Here is a 12484-nt window from a genome sequence, read left to right as displayed (position 1 = left end):
TTTACGACTGAAATACTGCAGTAAGGAATTTGAGCTCTTTTGTAATGACACATTTTCTTTGCTTTTATATCTGGGGGAAAGAAAAAAAGAAAAACAAAGTTCTGGAATTATCTGAAATATAAAGTATTATATGAAAATCTTAGTATCAAATTAAAACGCAATATGGAATGATACTCTACATTAAACGACATGGAGTACGATCTGGGCAAAACCACTGGATCGAGGCATCCCTGTTGTGTAGCCATTTGTGCAAGAACTTTCTTTATGGAACGTTTACGTGATTCTTAACTCTTGATTTAATTTATCTGCTATCTGCTAGACATGTCTCGTTCTTATCACCACCAATGTGAACAATCCTTACTTGATAAGAACTGATCATTTCACAACAGACCAGTCTGGGAAAATGTAATGTTTTAATTAAGCAACAATCATCTGTTCTCAATCAGTGTTTTCACACACTTTCCCCAAATATTTGTCTAGAAGTAGTTTGTATGATGATGGCCTTCTGGACTCACTGGTGACTAATAAACGTAGAATGGCCAGTAAAACAGGGTGAAAGCAGGCCAACATCTGCTGAAGAGATGGACCATGAGAAACCTGATGAAAAAACCTGAGCCTAAGCTTGACGAATATTTGAGAAATGATGTATGAATCTGACCAAAGCCAATGCGAATTTTTTTCCAGCTCCACCACCACCACCTCCTCCTCCTGCACATCCAGCCAGCTTTAAAGCTCTAATAGAGGAGAGCTTTAAAAGGCCTGAATTAGAAGGTCAACTGTGTCTCAGACAAGAAGCCTGCTGCTTATCTCTCCTCCTCCACACACCGTATTCTGTTTCTCTCTCTCTCTTTCTCTCTCTCTCTCTCTCACATATCTCCTATCTCGATGGTTATTGGAGTAGAAGCGACAGATAAAACTGTCTAATGAACATGCAGGAACTTGGGTAAGTTAAGCATCGAAACATCGAAGGCGGCTTGAACTTTGACTCGGCTGCATTAGTGGCTGGGGTCTTATCAGCCTGCGAGACTGCCGAGATTAGACACTTCCTAATGAAGTGGAGGGATCGGAAAGGTCTTAGTGGTGGCAAAGTGGATTGCTTCCAACATTTTTCACTTGTTATCGCCGCAATCCAGATTGTTGTTGAGAGGGCAGAGCTTTGCTCAGTTTCACGTCGCTGAAATCCTGAGGGCAGATCAGAGAGAAAGTCTGCTGCCTTCAACTCCCCTGACATGTCCTTCCGCTCAGGTCTCCTCCACACTGGTTTGGACCGTTGTCTTTTTGGTTGACCTTTTTCCTGTATTCTCTTATTGCGGCTTATGCATTAAGTTGGTGTATTTCCCTTCAATTGTCAAGTCTTCCAGAGGAGACTGGAAGCTTCACCAGTGAGGCTACAACTAGCATGACAAACCAATATGTTTCTCTGAATTCTAGATGTATTTTAGAGTAAATATTCCCCTTAAAAAGCTGAAAAGCACTTGTTCTGACTTCACATTCCTGTTCACGTTTTATTTACATTGTTATATAAGCTTAGCATAAATGCAACGTGCTGCAGTGGTATCTGAGAAATTACCACATGAAAGGTCTGAGGTCACGTGGCGATTCTTCATTATAAAATTGAAGGAAATCTTATTTAGCTGAAACACCCTCCAGCCATGTTCCAGTGCACACCCACCTACAAATACGGCTGATAATCCCCTTATAAGGGTGAGGAGGAGTCCTCTTTGATTATTCGTCCTGTTTGTCTCGAGAGCCCGATGGCTCTGACAGGGCCTAAGTAGTTGTCATCTCCCACTATGTTGGACATGCATGTGCCTCTCTCCGAGCATGAGGCCGAAATCTTTGCACAGGTTAATAATTAATTGCAGGGTAATAAATTGCTCTGAAGCATGAGAAATTGCAAGATAATATATAATAAATATGAAAAAGCACATTATAATTCATAAGGATATGTCGGATTACTGTAGAGGCCCCTCCATTATTTGCATTATTCATGGCGTGATATGCAGCTTTCCAGCCAGCCCATGGGTTGGGTCTTTTTTTTTCTCCTTCCTTCCCCCCTTTTCTTTCAGGCTGGGCATTGTAGAAACTTACATGGTAGGAATTATCTGCGTCATAGTGAAGGCGGATATTGACATTTTTAATCAAAAGCTCATAACATCAGTAAAGAATAGTATGTGACGTGTAATGAATAGACTTCATTTCAGCAGGCTGCTACAACTGCTATCTTCATTAATTATACTGCGTCCTGCGCTTTCTTCGCCTGCTTTTTATTGTGATTGTGATCACAATTGCTTTCTCAAGACTTCATTTTGAACAAAACATTGACTGTCCGTGTTATTAGAAACACAATTTGTTATCCGTCCACGAGGTCTTCATCAGTGTTCACATTCAGAGTCCGTCTCACTGCTTTGTTGAATTAGGTCCACCTCACAAATAATATCTGGACCAATAACTAACCACTGATGAATAGATTAGACACTGGCTTTCAATGACCCCATAAATTAGATGAACCTCATGAAGTAGCCCTAGAGTGGAAGTAATAGAAGGTATATTTTCCCAATGATGTGTCCACTGAGTGTAATTATGATGTTTAGCAGCTTGGTTCTGATTGAGAATGATAGATTTGACCACCAGCTCGCCGTGCTCTGCATTTCTCTGTGTTCTATAGGCCGGGCTCTGGAGGGCTTACGGAGTGGGGTTTTCTGGCCTTGGTAACGAGCCTCTCTGGATCTTCATTAGGTTTTTATGAGGCCTGCTCTTCAGCAGATGCTTGCTAGTGAGCCGTGCCTGCTCGATCAGGCCCCTCCAGAGACCCCGAGTGCCGTTCCTCCGAGATCCTGCAAGACGCAGCCATTTCAACTATCCCCTGAGATGAGGAACTTAAGCGCTGTCTCAGTTTCAGCGCTCTGGCTAAAAAGGCCATGGGGAATCTCAGCTCATATTGATGTTTGCAGAGCAGTTAGAGATAGTAATATTTTATTTCACTCCCTCTCTCACGCACTGCTTACTCATAGACTAGTTGTTGGAAATGCATGAAACGCCTTATAAATACACTAGTGCTCTTTGACCTTAGAGTTTTTGGAAATTAAAGAATTAAGGAAATAAAAAACAAACAAAAAATGCTAAAAACTGAAAACTAGAAGTGTAAATGCAGAAAAGACACAGCTGTAGAACGTCCAGAATGTACTGTATTTCATACACTGAGACATGACGAATGCTTTATAAAATTGGAAAAAATAAACAGTTGCAGTTATTTATTCTTTAATAAAAATGTCGAAACATACCGCTTGATGTAGCTTTAATTATTTCAAAGAACAATGTACTTTATGTAAATGTATAATACAGTGGATGTGATTACATGTTGAATAGCATATTCTTAGGATGAAATTCATTATTTTTCCCCATTGTTCCTACTGTTCAGAAATGTTTTATTTTCTGTGGTTATTGTTTGCACTGGAACTTTGTGGCTTAATGAGCCTTAATTGTGAACGTGAGTAAAGTTATAAATCAGAAATGTGCTTAATTGTTTCTTTCAGAGATGTTATTGTTCACAAAGTATCAGTCCTCAGGATGAATAGCTTCTGTCAGACCTGAGAGAATAGTGTATATGGTACAGGCTATCCACACATTTCTCTTCATCTTGTCATCATTGTTGTCTAATGTAAGCACCACTTACATTCACAACCGTGCTTAAAGACCCCCTCCAGGGAGAACCAAGTTGTTTACCTTGTTAACATGTCAGTGTGGTGGTGTTTATACTCTAGAATACATACCATGAGCGAAATAAAGTCAAAGCCACAGCTGAGCATTTCCATTTTGAAACTGCAGTGTTATAAAAACAATGGGTGGGTTCAGACATCTAGGGTTTGTGATGTCACAAAGATCAGCGTTTTAGGGGTTTACTCAGTGATTGGAGGTAGACATATTATTATTATTATTATTATTATTATTATTATTTATATATTAAGTGAGGGACCAGATGACATTCACATTATTTTCCATGACAGAGCCATCTTTGTTTACTTAGGTATTTGACAATTATTACATGTTAATTAGACAATTATGTATTAGAACCTCCTTCGAGGCAGTGGATCATAAACACAACCATACACATTTTTTTCTGACTTCTGAATTCAGTGAGTGTTAAGTTTAGAGTGCAGCATTAACATGGGTGTAGGAGCAAAGGTGCTCAGATGGAGAGAACCCAGGAAAAAGTTTAAAAGCGAATGAGCCATTTTACCTCTAGATGTGCTGCAAAATTAGCTTATTTCTCATCTTCATATTTGAGGTTTTATTATAACTCTAACACTAGAAGCATTGCACTTATTTGATCTATTGACACAGAAGCACAGAGAACTGCTGGTTTGACCACTGACTACATAAGAGCACTGCGCTGCCCTCTTTTCCACACAATAAACATCACAGCGCTCAGTAAAATACGTGGGTCACAGCGTTCAGATAAACACCAGCTCTCGGCACTTCTAGGGTTAAATGTGTCACTAGTACAGGCTGATGTCATTTTAATTAAAGAGCTGGTGTTTATATATATATATATATATATATATATATATATATATATATATATATATATATATATATATATTTACTAGTTTCAAATGCAAAAAACATGATCAGTACTGCTGTTATTTCTCGCTATCCTTATATATACAACACATAAACCAAATAATTACACTTTTTATGCCACAGTGCACAGGTTTTACACATCTGTACTGCCTTGTATTCATCATTTTGTCTTATAAAACAAACATACTACCATACATTACACACACACTTACATTTCCCAAAATAGGGACTTTAAGGCTGTAATCCACACGCATGCATCTGTAACACAAAGGCAGAAGAAATTGTTGAAAAGCGACATGGCGGAATAAGGGAATAGATACAGCACATAGTGTCATCAAAAGTAAAACCATGACTCTCGTGGGCAAAAACATTACACAAGTTGAAACGGAACTAAATAAGAAACTGCACCATGTTTTGAAACACCACGTCAGCACTAACCTATTTCTACACCCTTCTCCTGGAAGAAAGGGTCAAATATATCCACAAAGTAAACATGGTTGGACCTCAGTATCCTGTTTCTATCCTAAAATCTTTGTGGACAAATGACCCCACAGAATGGCCAGTAATCACTTTTGACTTGTACCATTATCTCACTGAATCACTGTCAGGTTTAGCTAGTTTGCTAATGTAAGCTAACATTGTGATCAAACTTTTCTAATCTGTAACCAGTTATTAAGCTTCTATTATTTTCCATATCATGCATTCGTTTGAATCAAATAATTATGAATTTGTCATGATGCTGTTATCATATAAGATGAAATGCTCAGTTCTAACTGTAGGCCCAGTCTTACATTACTGGCACTACAGTTTCCGTCACTGTCATTTTCATGGCCTGGTATCTGTGTAGTTGGAGCATTACAGTAGCAAAAATTAATCAGGGACTTGGGTACTTGAATATTGAATATATTTTTGAAACAAATCCTCAGAGAATGAATTAACTTTTAGACCAACTGGATACTTTCAGGAACCATTTTTTTCTGTTGATATCTTTATGCTAAAAGTGAAGTCTTTTTGGTCCCATTTTGTGTATTGAAATTCTGAAAAAACTTAAATCAGGGTTTTGAGTAATATTAGTAATGCAGCAATGCAGTTAGTTTAAAACCAACATTTTGAAGTCTGCAGTGTAAAGTTTTCCTTCATGGTGTGGGTGTGGCCTAAGTGCCCTGTCTGTATTATTTTACCACCTATGTTTATGAATGACATGCTTTTGTCCTTTATTTTCCTGTCTTGACTGTTAGCTATAGAAAATGGTTTGTATTTCTCGAAAGTAACAGTGTTGGACTGTATCCACATTTTTCATAATGTCTCAAAATATTAGCACAGAATATGGTATTACTGTGGGGTAGGGCTGGGTGATATGCAAAAAGCTCATATTTGATAGGACTAAAAAAAAATGTGAAAACCATAACAAAACATAATGCCAAAATATTAGTGTTTATTTTTAAAACCTAAAAGAACATGCTGCATTATCTAAACATAATTATCAATCTGTACGTCTAAGACATAGTGAAATAGTCCCGATCAAGTGGTTTGCCCTGATCATGATACGATTCTTTAAATATTGAGTATCTGGCGATTCTGAGTCCCGATCTGATACTTAGATTTTCCTAGATAGTACTGTTACACAGTGCACACTTCAAGTAAACTCTCATAACACTTATGTAAACACTTCAAATTTCTCTGTCACTACAAAACCGGCAACCCCCTGTAGCTGGGACTGTGACTCCATTGGCTGCAGCACTAAATGATGGACAGCTAAGTCTGGCTGCTGATTGACTTAATAAAAGTGATGACAAATGAGAAGCGCATTCTCTGTTTGGGAGCGGTGGAGTATCTGCCCCTCCCTCCGGCTGATGGAGAGCACCGTGTCTCAAAAAATAATGGTCTTAACAGCGCTCTTTTTTGGAATTAAAGCTTCGCCACTGGTTTAATTTTTGTTGACTTACAAAATTTTGTTGCCCATTGTTGACTTACATTTATCAGAGGGGTAAAACAGAGGGTGCACTTTCATGCTGTGAGAACCTCTTCTGTGAGTGTTGAGTGAAGGGTTTTCGATGCTGTGCAGTTCAGCTCAGCACAGCCTGGCATTGCACACCGCTCCATGTGTTGAAAATAAAAACCTGCTTCTGAGAAAGCAAATTTCAGCGACTGGTGCTGGGGGAACAGAATTGTTTGAAAATAAATGAAATAAGACAGGCTCTAGACTGTTTACAAGGGTAGCTGGCCCGCTAACAGGCACTTGTGTGGCGCGCCACAGGCACACCACAGCAGATGATTTTCCAGTGAACCGAGGTTCAAAATCTTTAAAGCATAAAGCCTGTGAGCACAAAGTCGAGTGAAGTGTCTTCTGAGCATTTTCTGTTCTCAACTTCCTTCCGCTCTTTTATTCCAAATGCACTGCTAAACACTTTTACCTGCAGTGGGCTTGTGCTTTTCCCCCCACCTGTTTTCAGAGTGTGACATCACCAGTCAGTGAACTCCCACAGCGCCCCCTCCCTGTGGTTCCACCCTCATTTTGAAATACTGTCCACATATTTAAATACTGCGTTATACGCTATTACTGCTCATCCCTAGGGTTAAGTATGCACTAAGGTTCCTGGGAGGAATGCATTTGATTCACCATACAATGGATAAGGTGTGTGTATATATTGCTCCATACTCTTGACTTGCAGCTCGTAATATTATGGAATACCAAATCATACACAGATTTAATCAAATACTGATGTGAATCTATGTAAAGAGATTTGTTTTTCATGTACCTTATAAAGCCAAAGATTATTATTTCACTAATTCAGCCTCTTCACTAGCCACAGTGGCAACAGTATTGTTTTTATGTTGGTGAGCCGGTGGGAAAAATCTTTGTAAAAGACTGGATTCTGAGTAAATATAACTGTCTCCAAGGTTTGGGAGAAAACTGAGTAAAAGCAGGAGAAATGGAGCAGGAATGTACGCTGTGGCAACAGTTTAGGATCTCTTTATTTAACCATGGACCAGCCGAGCGCCTGGGCTAAGGGAAGAGAAGAAACAAGGCAATATTGACACTTCTTCTATTGTCTTTCTGTTGACGACTTCTTCACTTCTAAATATAGTTGTCTTTGTGTTAATGGTGTTATAATGGGTCTAACAGTAGCCACAGAACAACACAAAAGAGTAAAATATTACAAGTAAGTGGAGAATTTAACACACAGTTCAACGTCAAAATGAACGTGATAATTCAGGACAGGTTTAGAGCCAAGAAGGAAATCTCAGGAGATTCAAGGCTAATGTGGCTTGTGATGGAAGCTCATACATCTCTAATTAGCATCTTGCAAACTGCCGTCATGTTATTCATTCTTGTCAACGTGAAAAAAACAGTGGCCTTTTTCTGTGTGTGAAATAGAAATGACCAGTAGAAATGACTGACAAAATGTTGGAATATAGTCTTTTAACATGAATTCTGGTGAATGTTAGTCTTTTCCACATATTACTCAATGTTTTGGAGATTCGTGGTCAAAGGTGACTATATATTTCAGTCTCCGTGGTGTTTATTAATGCTGTTAGTTTGCTGTGCAATATTTTTCCATCTTAGTTTCTATGTATATAAATAACAAAATGTTGGTTACATTAAACTTGTAGCTCCAGTACAAAACATAAAGTGAAAACCTTCTGCTGTAAAATAACTTTTACCGTTATTATTGAAATCATTCTTGCTCCTGCCCTTTTAGAGGATGGGGGAATTTTAGTTATCTGAATGGTGGAAGAGGTGCAGGAATGGGTGTGTGCGTGTGGGTTTTAATTGAAACTGGGTGGTGTGAGTGTACTGAGTAGGTTTAACCATATGGGGGCAGTGCTGACTTGCTTTAAAGAGGACATTGGATAAAGTGTGTGTGTGTGTGTGTGTGTGTGCAGGATAGAGTGCTCACATTACAGGGCGGGCCATTGTGGATTTTGATGGATTGCAAATGATTGTCTCTGAAAACAATAGCTCCTGGAAGGCACTGTGTGTGTGTTCGCTGTGGCTGCTGCTGTGCCCTCTATGGTTTCCCCCACTAACACACACACATACCACCATGAGCAGCAGCAGGGCAGAGGACAGGCCTCAGTCTCAAAGATTTTAAATGCTGAAGGTAAAAAATTGTGCTGAGAGAAAGCAGAGGAGGAAACGGTGTGTATAAGGTGGGTAGTGTAAGCTGCTGTCTTCCATTAGAAACAGCAGCATGTTTAACCATTGATGCGCCAAGAAGAACTTTAATTTTGACCAGATGAATTATATTTGCTCCGATCAAAACAACAGTTATGCAAATTTTCTAATTATTCCTGAAGTTTTTGGAAAAGAAACCCTATGTATACATGTGTGTGTGTATGTGTGTATATGTGTGTGTATATATATATATATATATATATATATATATATATATATATATATATATATATAAAATTACATTACACACACAAAGAACCTTTTGACTACAACCTGTATGATGGATTTCAATTGTTCTTGAGACACAAGAAGCATAAAATATGACCATTTATTAATAGATAACTTTATAAATAAATACATTTACATACATTGTGTTTTTTTTAAATGCACACATTTTTCACCCGTAAAGAATGGCCAGTGTGTTTAAGGCATGGGTTGGACATCAGTGCTGCTACATAGAATTCTTTCATTACCTGCTGATTCTTCTGTGTAATTTCCAGTTAAATATGTGTTGTTTTTGAAAGTTATACTCCAGCGTAATAGCTGTTTTACCTGTGGTCTCTAGCTAGATCTGGTTGGTTTATTCCCGTCTCACTCCCTGTAACACACTCTCTCTCTCTCTCTCTCTCTCTGTGTGTGTGTGTGATTCTCCTCCTAGTAATAATAATAATAAACACTTATTTACATTTTGACAACGAAGCCCACCAAAGTGACATTTTCAAAAATTCACTGAACTCCAGCTAGTTTTTCTGCATCTCTCTCTCTCTCTCTCTCTCTCACACTCTCTACACACACACAAAAACAGAGACACACGCCCCTTCTCTCCTGTCTCCTCAGTGTTCTGCGTCTAGTTCATGGCACAGAACTGCAGCTGAGGTTTGACACTCGCTATTTCCTCCCTGCTGTTGCTGCCGGGCGGAAGGCCTTTTCAGCGGCCTGTTTGCTTTAGCTATATCTGTGTGTGTGTGTGTGTGTGGGTGCAAGGGAGAGAGAGCTGCTGTGTAAGGCATTCCGCTATCTCCCCTGATGTACTGAACGCACAGTAACTGGATCAGCGCTGTCATTACTGTTATTGATGTACACACTGACACAGGAGGATATACACCATAATTACGTTGCTGGGAAGCCCCCCAGATCGCAAGTGTGTGCGTGTATAGGAGAGTGTGTATGTGTGTGTGTGTGTGTGTGTGTGTGTGGCAGATTAAGGGGTGAGCTGACAGACACACTCAGAAGGGCCTGTGTCCCGCACGTGTAGAGCAGAGTCCAAAGTGAGGGTGTGTTATGGTTGAGTGAGCTGTGACTCTGTGTGTTTGAGAGGGAGTACAGAAAGGATCAGCAGATCTCAACATCAATCATTGCCTATGACAGAGCTGGTGTTTGTGTATATATGCGTACTGTCAAGCACTCACTCTCTGTCTCTCATACACACACACACACACACCCCTGACATCTCACTCCTGAGGGCTTCTCTCTGACTGAGTCTCTTGTTGTGCATTGTTCAAGTCACTCCACATCTGTGATAGTTGTGTAAAAGTTTGTGCATACACAAGTGTACAGTTTGTCACGTACTTTTAAAAGAGCACATGAATTAATACCAGCCACAGATTACTGCACTGACTGTGCACCGCCTTAAATCATAGTAATAAATACATCCTCAGTAGCCTCTGTGCGCACACTGCCGCAGAGCTAATGTGACTTTCCAGAGTCTGCTCTCACTGAGGTCCTGTATAACTGCATTACCATCTGACTACACGTCACAGCGCTGTAATTCACAGTTATGATCAGTTTAAATGTGTTGTGGTTGCTCTGAAACAAAACCACATTTCTTCTTATGTATTTAAACTTGTACTATTTATTATATCAAAACATAGACATGTTTCAAAATGACTTGAAGTACTGTATTTCAGCCTAAAACTAAGAATGCTGTATTTACTTGTGCTGTAAAGTTACAAATTTGGAGATACAAGTTAATGTTCTGACATTGATAATATATTTAAAGAGTAATTAACTTTTTTGAATATAATTAACAGCTGAAAGGTATTTCTCTGGAAGAATAACACACCAGCTTTAATTACTTTTTGAACACATTTCCCAAATTGTCAAAATAACACATTTATTGTGGTCAGTTCTGCCTCATCAGCGCCCCTTCTGGTTCAAACCTGTTATAGGTACAGATGACATGTCCATCAGTCTGCAAACCAGTGTTACTGCCCCAACCCGTGCCATGTTCATAAGTATGAGAAAACATATGAGCCCAGTGTGAGAGTATTTTAACACCATTTAGATTATTTGTCTGAATACATTCTCCCTCATTTTAAGCACTTTTCAAAGCTGAACTAGGCATGGATTTGGGTGAAACCAGCAGAGTGCTGTTACTCATTAAAGAAACCCCCCATTTACTGTTTTTCCCTATTTAGCCACGTCCATATTAAATGGGTATAGGTTCTAGGACCCTCATGAAGACCAGACCCTTCAGATGCTGCAGGTGCACAGTGCTTGTATATAACCCACACACTCTCCTGTATACTTTCAGTCAGCTCTAGATTACTTATGCAGTAAGCACTTATATATTGAGTATCTGTGCAATGGAGGGAGGCTGCAGCAGGGTATGTCTTCACTTTATTGGTGTGAATTCAGCACAGGGCTCAGCATGTAGCAAATTCAAGTGAGATAATTTCAGTGAATGTTTCAGGGATGTAACTTTGACCATAATTTGTTAGACCATGTTATTCAGTCTGTTTTAGTATCTCAGAAGCTACTTAAAGGGGATGTCTACGACTGTGGGGAAGCGCAGTTCTCTCTGGCTTGTTTACGTTCAGAAGCTGTGTGTTTTTAAGGTGGACAGTATGTTTGCTGGGAAAAAAAAAACAACTGGCTGTGGCTGAAGTGTAAATTGTCTGTAAGTTTTATGTAGAAGTTTGAATTACCATAGAAACGTATTTGTAACTCTCTTGTAGCACTTCTGATAATGAACTTAGCCGTCTCCCCAATTTGGAGATATTTCCACTTTAAGTGATCCAAAACAGCAAAAATAAGTCCAATTTATCCACCAATAGATCAATATCCTCATACAAATTCCTGCTTTTCAAATGTTGGTTTTGAGCATGCAAACAGACTGGAGGACTAGCAAACTGTGAGGAAACAGATTTTTATTTTCATTTTCTTTGCAAAATTTGCTTAAGTCAAACTGTACCCGTGTTAATCTCTTGGATAAACATATTTTCTATGAATAAGAGTTTGTAGTAATTTCTGGAATTTCTCTACCATTGCCCAAATTGTTTCAGCTTGTCTGTGATAAAAGGAAAACATTTTCAATATTTTACAGTTCATTACCACCACATTATTTGTAAAAGCTTTGTACATTTTGTTGTCATTTTTATACATCCAGTTTTGGTCAGTATATTTGTTTTTCTCTGTGAAATGTTTGATTCATTTAATTTTTTTGAATGATTTTTTAAAAATTATTCTTACTCTTATCCCTTTTTCCTCCTATTTCATGTTTACATTCCAAGTTCAGAGCTGTTGAAATGGCTGTTTTTATTAAAGTCTTGGTAGAAGTCTGTCTGAAAGGCAGAATTGTAGTGTGACTGTAGGAAGAGTCTTGTCTGCCCCCAACCTCAGCTGACCCCCACTGCTGGATGTGGCAGATAGGTGAGGCACAGAGGTCAAGTGGTCAGCGCCTGGGTGGACGGGAGCCATGTTTGGACGCTGGTCCTGAAG

This window comes from Hoplias malabaricus, chromosome 10 (assembly GCF_029633855.1).
Source record: "Hoplias malabaricus isolate fHopMal1 chromosome 10, fHopMal1.hap1, whole genome shotgun sequence".
Lineage (NCBI taxonomy): Eukaryota > Metazoa > Chordata > Actinopteri > Characiformes > Erythrinidae > Hoplias > Hoplias malabaricus.
The sequence above is the reverse complement of the archived record's forward strand: the minus strand, read 5'-3'. Positions refer to the sequence as shown.